Below are 8,495 nucleotides of genomic sequence, written 5' to 3'. Positions count from 1 at the left end.
CAATTATCAGTCCATAAGGTCTTAATTTTTCATTCAGGGTGAATGCATAAATAGCTGTATTGTCTAGCTGTAGGGCAGAATTAAGCCTTAAAATTTAAAAAATTACTATCTACATAATTCAGTTATATATACAAGCTGATCCTGAGAGACTACTGAGTAATATGCATTATACAGCCTGTTGCACATTTCTTTAAAAATGTAAAAAACAATATTCAGAATTATTTGTCTATAAATAATGTAGAAATTATGACCAGGGAAATGAAACTGTGATATTTTAAGTAACACTGATTTCATAACTTCATAACTTTCATAACTTCTACTATGAACTGTAGACACTATATGGTTAATACAAAGCAAAGAGAGGGAACAAGCTGATAGGTGCACTTCCTTGTTTGCTGCTGATACACTGACCCTTCCATGTTGTTCTGAAATACCACTGAAAAAACTGCTTCAGGATTTCAGGAGTACCTGAAAAAGTGACTTGGCACAGCTGTTTCAACCTTTTTGTTTCAAACTTAGAATAAACACATTAGGCTTTTAGCTCTAAGGAAGGCATCGGATTTTTTGGCACATTGTATCGTAATGTTCATTACCATAATGTGTCATAAAGGTTCTTTTAGTCTACACATAATTTATTCTCACATGCTGTATCCCATTATAATAATGCTGTTGGCATAGACAGGGTTCTCATAATGCTTGAAGAAATAAATGTTGCAGCAACTGCAACTTTGTATTACCGAGAATTCACAGGAAGTAATTCAGCTTATCTTTCGATGAATGGTTTTAGGCAATTCTGCTGTAGGGACACAGATGAATTGTTATTTCGACCAGAGAAATCCTGTATGTTTCTTGTAGCACTTCATCATTCAAACAGTGACTTGGATGATAAACAAATGGATTATTTGTTACTAGTTTCTTTTCTGAAGGATAAACAAATGGATACATGAATTGCTTGGATGAGAAATAAATTTTGTATCAGATAAAACAAATGCTGTTGCATGACCCTTCTGTTGTCACCAGTAGAAGAGAATATATGAACCATCAGATCTATACAGGTTGACAGTCCTTGGGATGTCTGCAGACATGAATTACACAGAAGGAATTAGCATAATTGATAAGTGATTTGAAAGTGTGCTGTGCCTAGCACTATTCATCTTGCTCAAAGAATGCCATTTGGCCATAACTGATCGACTTATTTCACATTTCTGGTTCTTCTAAAAACACTGATAGTATTTCTCCTGTAAGACCTCCAAGATAAAAACTTAATACTTCCTTCCACTTATTTATAGTGCTGTCCAATTTGTTGTTTAACACCTAGGAGAGATCCAAGCTATTTCAGCAGAAATTTTATACGGCATCTTTGGCTCACACATACACTCCATTTTGAAAATTACATAGTAATAGTATTTGCAAACTACTGGGCTTGATTTCATAGAATCATAGAATCATAGAATAGTTAAGGTTGGAAAGGACCTTAAGATCATCAAGTTCCAACCCCCCTGCCATGGGCAGGGACACCTCACACTAAACCATGCCACCCAAGATTCTGTCCAGCCTGGCCTTGAACACCACTAGGGATGGAGCATTCACAACTTCCCTGGGCAACCCATTCCAGTGCCTCACCATCCTCACAGTAAAGAACTTCCTCCTTATATCCAGTCTAAACCTCCCGTTTAAGTTTTAACTTCTTACCCTTTGTCCTATCACTACAGTCCCTAATGAAGAGTTCCTCCCTAGCATCCTTATAGGCCCCCTTCAGCTACTGGAAGGCTGCTATGAGGTCTCCACGCAGCCTTCTCTTCTCCAGGCTGAACAGCCCCAACTTACTCAAACTATCTTCATACGGGAGGTGCTCCAGTCCCCTGATCATCCTCGTGGCCTTTCTCTGGACTTGTTCCAACAGTTCCCTGTCCTTTTTATGTTGAGGACACCAGAACTGCACACAATACTCCAAGTGAGGTCTCATGAGAACAGAGTAGAGGGGCAGGATCACCTCCTTTGACCTGCTGGTCACGCTCTTTTTGATGAGGCCCAGGAGAGGCAGAGCAGTAGATGTGGTTTTTCTTGATTTCAGTAAGGCATTTGATACTGTCTTCCACAGCATCCTCATAGATAAGCTAGGGAAGTGTGGGCTTGATGATCAGGTAGTGAGGTGGATCAAGAACTGGTTGAAAGGAAGAAGGCAGAGAGTTGTGGTTAATGGGGCAGAATCTAGCTGGAGGTCTGTGACTAGTGGAGTCCCTCAGGGGTCGGTGCTGGGACCAGTGCTGTTTAATATTTTCATCAACGACCTGGATGAGGGAACTGAGTGTACCCTCAGCAAGTTTGCTGATGATACTAAACTGGGAGGAGTGGCTGACACACCAGAAGGCTGTGTTGCCGTTCAGCGAGACCTGGACAGGCTGGAGACTTGGGCGGAGAGGAACTTGATGAAATTCAACAAGGGCAAGTGTAGAGTCTTGCATCTGGGGAAGAACAGCCCCATGTACCAGTACAGGTTGGGGGTTGACCTGCTGGACAGTAGTGAAGGGGAAAGGGACCTGGGGGTCCTGGTGGATAGGAGGATGACCATGAGCCAGCAATGTGCCCTTGTGGCTAAGAAGGCCAATGGCATCCTAGGGTGCATTAGAAAGGGTGTGGTTAGTAGGTCAAGAGAGGTTCTCCTCCCCCTCTACTCTGCCTTGGTGAGGCCGCATCTGGAATATTGTGTCCAGCTGTGGGCCCCTCAGTTCAAGAAGGACAGGGAATTGCTTGAAAGAGTCCAGTGCAGAACCACAAAGATGATTGAGGGAGTGGAACATCTCCCTTATGAGGAGAGGCTGAGGGACCTGGGTCTCTTTAGCTTGGAGGAGACTGAGGGGTGACCTCATCAATGTTTACAAATATGCAAAGGGTGAGTGTCAGGATGATGGAGCTAGGTTTTTTTCAGTGATGTCCAGTGATAGGACAAAGGGCAGTGGGTGTAAACTGGAGCATAGGAGGTTCCAGGTGAACATCAGGAAAAATTTCTTTATTGTGAGAGTGACAGATCACTGGAACAGGTTGCCCAGGGGGGTTGTGGAGTCTCCTACATTGGAGATATTCAAGGCCCATCTGGACAAGTTCGTGTGTGATGTACTCTAGGCTACCCTGCTCTTGCAGGAGGGTTGGACTAGATGATCTTTTGAGGTCCCTTCCAACCCTTGGGATTCTGTGATTCTGTGATACGGTTGGCTTTCTAGGCTGCGAGCACACACTGAAGCTGGCTCATGTTCATTTTCTCATCGATCAGCATCCCCAAGTCCTTCTCCGCAGGGCTGCTCTGAATCTCCAACAGTCCCGTGTCCTTTTTGTGTTGAGGACACCAGAACTGCACACAATACTCAAAGTGAGGTCTCACAAGAGCAGAGTAGAGGGGCAGGATCACATCCTTTGACCTGCTGGTCATGCTGCTTTTGATGCAGCCCAGGATACAGTTGGCTTTCTGGGCTGCAAGCACACACTGCAGGCAGCTCATGTTCATTTTCTCATCAACCAACACCCCCAAGTCCTTCTCCGCAGGGCTTCTCTGAATCTCTTCTCTGCCCAACCTGTAGCTGTGCCTGGGATTGCTCCGACCCAGGTGTAGGACCTTGAACTTGCCATGGTTAAACTTCATGAGGTTGGCATCAGCCCACCTCACAAATGTGTCAAAGTCCCTCTGGATGGCATTCCTTCCCTCCAGGGTATCAACTGAACCACACAGCTTGGTGTCATCGGCAAACTTGCTGAGGGCGCACTCAATCCCACTGTCCATGTCACCAACAAAGATGTTGAACAAGACCGGTCCCAACACTGACCTATGGGGGACACCACTCGTTACTGGTCTCCAACTGGACACTGAGCCATTGACCACAACTCTTTGCATGCGGCCATCCAGCCAATTATATGTACTTTAAACAAAAGTTGTTTCAACAATCCTTTTTTTTATTCTACAAGAACCTAGGATGACAAAGTTGTACTTCTGAAAGTGCTGCAGCTGTTTGCTGTCTGAGTGGGCTGTAAAATACAAAATGCAGCACAAGCATTAATGTGCTGTTAAGAGTTTCTCAAGAATATTAGTGTTTTTCTATACATTTGCTCTAGACAAAGTCCCAAAGACAGATATAAACCATTATTTTTTCAAATGGTGCAAAGGCACTGAAGAAAATTATGTCTAAAATGTCCAAATGAAGGGCAGGGGTAAAGAGCCATCTTAAAAATTTGAGCATGTAACTCATGCACATGGCAGAAACAGACTTATGTATGATAGAACTTTAATGATAGCTCACCATATATAGCTTCACAAAGTATAGCTAAGATTTGAGTATTTATTTCTATACATAGTAATGTAACATGCATCACCAAATTGCACTCTTTAATAAAGAGTGTTAGCATTGCTGGGTTTTGCATAGTCCCTGAATTAATCTGTTTCTGCATTTGACATTCTCAATTGTTTCAAGTTTCATAATGATTCCTCTTGCTTTACATTGCAGTGTTTACTACTAAAGAATAGAAAGTTAGGCAGTAAACTTTAAGCACAGGTGCAAACCCACTGGAACTAGTATTTTGTTAACTGGTAACTCAAGCAGTCAAAATTAAGTCTATTAACACATGAATTTCTAGCTTGATAATCAATAAAATATCCTTTCTTTTTTCCTTCCAGGGCATAGAAACTGTTGGTAAAGGTCTTGTTGAAAGAGTTCTAGGTGGGTCATTCTTAGAATATGTGCATGTGAATCATCCAAACAGCACATAAGGACTATTGCAGAAGAGTGGAAGAACATGTTCTGTAGATAAATATGGTTATTAAAATTTAACCTTTTGCAATTAATGGATGAATGCATGAATTAATTAATTAAGGCATGAATCTATTTTTTTTTCTCAAGTGCTGCTTTGTTTTTAAATTATTTTAAATTAAATTTCAGTTTAAATTAAAATTGGGGGTGGGTATAAGATAAGGGTTGGTAAGTGAAAGCTGCCTTGAAAGAATAGCAAGAAGGGAATATTAGGTTTATAATAAAAAATAGAAAACATTTCAAGAGAGTGACAGTGTCTTTAAACTAACCTGTATAACATAGTATTCTTACTATGTAAGTTAAATAATGTATATACGGTTTTTACATGTACACTATAACACAATAACTTCCAAAGATGATCTGTTTATTCACACATAGAAGCATGTACAGTGATTAAAGTAGCTTTAATCACATGGTAACGTGTAAAAAAGGAAACTCCCAATAGGCTTTTAGGTCTTCACTTCCACTTTCTTGGAATCAGGAAGTGGCTCCTTCTTGGGAAGGGAAAGATTCAATGTTTCATCTGTGTGGGAAAGTTGCTTTCCTTTCTTTTTGAGAACTGTCCTTGGGAATGAAAACTCCCCTGTCAGAAAGATGGGCAGTGAATGCTCCAAAGGGTGGAATTTGTAATAATATTTCAGTAACCAAAAAAAAAAGTAATCTGGTCTGCCAGCGAAAAGTAGCCTGCATGTCTAAAAAATGTATCGAGAACCTTTTATATATCTGAAATAAGATAACCCCACAGTAGCGTTGTCCTTAGTTTTGTCTATGACCGCAAGTGTTCTTTGTCAGTAGAGATACACCTGGCAAGAGCAAAAGATGTCCTTCCCCTTGCACATGGCACCTTCTGATCCCCCTGCAGTAACACAGCTCTTTCCCTTTCCCCTTCTGCTCACATCATCCTTGATGGCTCCTGCAGAACAAATCCCAGCTCTTTTCATATTGGCAAGGAGATGTGCTTTTCTTGCAGCATTGTCGAGAAAGCAGTCAAAATAATAGTTGTACAAAAATAAGTTATAGAAAGTTACACAATAGCTGTGCAAAGGTGATCACTTTGCAGTTGTTCTCTGCAAGAAGCAAAATTTTATGAGCAGTTCTACAGTTTTTCACTCTTGAGATTTTATTTCACAAACACATTTTATCATGAGGAATAAAAAGTTGGCAGGGCCATTGCTTTAATTTAATCTAAAAAGTCTGATTTAAAATGCTTTCCTTCAAATAAATGTGTTCATAAACTTCAGCTGCCTGATTTCCCTTTACATGTTGTCTCTGTCAATGGTAAAAACTACATAAGATTTACAAGGCTTGTGCCAGGCTGTATATTGCTGGGTGGCATACTAGTTGTCAACTCCAAGGTCACAGCTTTATTAAAGGATCAAGATTTACAATAACGTTAGCAAAAGCATGAATGTCTTCCCACACACCTTTCTGTAGCTTACTTCTCTGAGGTCATCTGTGCAATTTCTCCCCCTGTCAAAAGCTACTAATCGATAAAACACTGCCGTCTCCCGAACAAAGTTCAAATAGACCTGTCATGTTGCTTTAGCAATAAATCTTTGCTTTTGTTTAACACCTGCCTTCAAAGGGCATAACCCTCTTTACCTGCAGTAATTAATTTCACAGCAACCTTATTTGGCGATTAAAAACTGCTCCCCTTTAACAGATTGAGAAATTGAGACATAAGGACACATTTGGTGAAGGCCATGCTGCCTCTCTACCAGTGAGTAACACAAGGTAGTTGTGTAGCATCTGAACTGAGGTTTCTGTAATTCTTTCTTTTAATGCAATGCCACGACATGCATAGGGCACACCTGAAGCTTAAAGCTGGTTATACAGCTGTGATATAGTCCTAACGGACACAAGAACACACCAGAAGCATTTTGCATGCTATTTCCTACTTAAGGTGTAGTTCTGTGCTTTCTTTTGCCTTGCACTTGCACTGTTGAAGAGGTTACTGGCAACTTCCATTTATTACTCATTGTGCCTCTCCAGATATACCAGCCTGGCTCCCTACTTCATTTCCGGGAAGAAGATAATCAGTCAATCACTTGAAATAGTAAGGGTTTTGCCAGCCCGTGAACAGCTAAGCTAACCTTACCTTAGCAGCCTTTAACAGAGCAGTGATAAGCACAGGGGAGCAGTAACCTCCTGAGCTAGGACAACCGCAGTTACAAGAGGAAGTCTTACCACAACACCTCAAATCCCAGCCCCACCTTCTCCTGCCCAAGATGTTCTACCACTTCCACCAGATTTTCTCCAAAACCTGAAGTAAATATCTCAGCCCAGGTGATTTAATTCTTCCATTTGGCCCATTGCTTTGGATATGCTTCCCTTCAGTGTCTCAGATCTCCTGGTGCTTAGAGGCATCCAAATTTTGCCTCCATGTGGTGTAAAGTGAAAGTATTTAGGACAGTCATTGGCTTTGCTGAGCTGTTTCTGCTTTTGGTTAGGAGGATACTAGCATTTTTTAGTAATGGTAATTGCAATAGGCCCCAAGTAAGAAAACTGAGCCAGGGTCCTTCATGGAATCACAGGATAGTTTGCCCCTCATCCTCACCTGAGGAGAGACCTGAAGCTGAGCTTTGGCTTTGTTTCCTGCAGTTCTCTCCCTCCCTTCCAAACCTCTAGCCCAGAAAGTGGTAGGCACATTACCTTTTGCTGTCTATCCCTGGCAGATACAAAAAGCGGCTGTGATGGACATTTGAAGCCTAAATTGTTTTGAAATGTGGGAGATTGAAGGTGTATGCGAACCACAGGTCTTAGTGTTTTGCATTCTGTCTCCCCCAAAAGTCTAACTACGCTAGAGAGAGCAGGATCTCCCCAGCTAGCTGTGGTATAGATGGCTGCTGTCCTAAGGACCGAAGGGAAACAAAGGTGAAAGACCCAGTTTTTCTCAGCCTTTGTCCCTTGTCTTTGATACAGGGTGAGAGCCCAGGCCCCACCTGAACCTTAATCATGGATACAATCTCCACAAATTAATATAAGTGACATAATCTCTACAAATCCATTTCGTTTTAAAGCTTCCCCAACATTTTGTTTGTTGTTAATCCTCCATGAGTTAAGTTCAAATGAGATCTAGATATGCTTAACAGGTCCAAAGTCTTCACTACCTGGAGAAATTTGCTGGTATTGCTGTATCACCACCACGATATTATTATAATCCCTTATTCTGGAAGAACAGTGCAGAGACTAAGATTTCATCAGCACCATTCAGGAGGCAGAAAGCCTGGCCCGAATATTACTATTAACCACTAAAACTACCTCATAAAAGCACCGCTAGCATCAGCTGGTCTATAAACAAACAAAAACCAGAGCACTGTTGCTTTATTTGTGTAGAAGGTGATCGTAATTTCCTCTCATGTCGAGCTAGGATCGCGGGCTGGAGCCCCACTCCCAGATATCCGGCGCCAACCCGCCGTCCTGCCGGGCACACGCTGAGGGATGAGCCCGCCTCCCACCCCAGAGGGCCTCCCGGTGCCGGCGCCTGGGCCTCAGGCGCCTGGGGGCCCAGGATGGGCGGAGGGAGCGGTAGGCGGAGCGGGGAAGCCTCCCGGGCAGGGCGGAGCGGAGGCCGGCCCGCCGCGTCGTAGCAGCGCCGGCGGGCCGGGAGGCAATCGCCATGGAAACGCAGGCCCCGGTCCCGCCCCTGTCTCTGCCTCCCCGCGGGAGAGCGGCGGCGAGTGCCGCCGGGAGCCCGGC

This window comes from Pezoporus flaviventris, unplaced genomic scaffold (genome assembly GCF_033815535.1).
Source record: "Pezoporus flaviventris isolate CSIRO_AGI_PZ_B2104156 unplaced genomic scaffold, CSIRO_AGI_Pfla_v1 ptg000007l, whole genome shotgun sequence".
Lineage (NCBI taxonomy): Eukaryota > Metazoa > Chordata > Aves > Psittaciformes > Psittacidae > Pezoporus > Pezoporus flaviventris.
Note: the sequence above shows the minus strand (reverse complement) of the source record.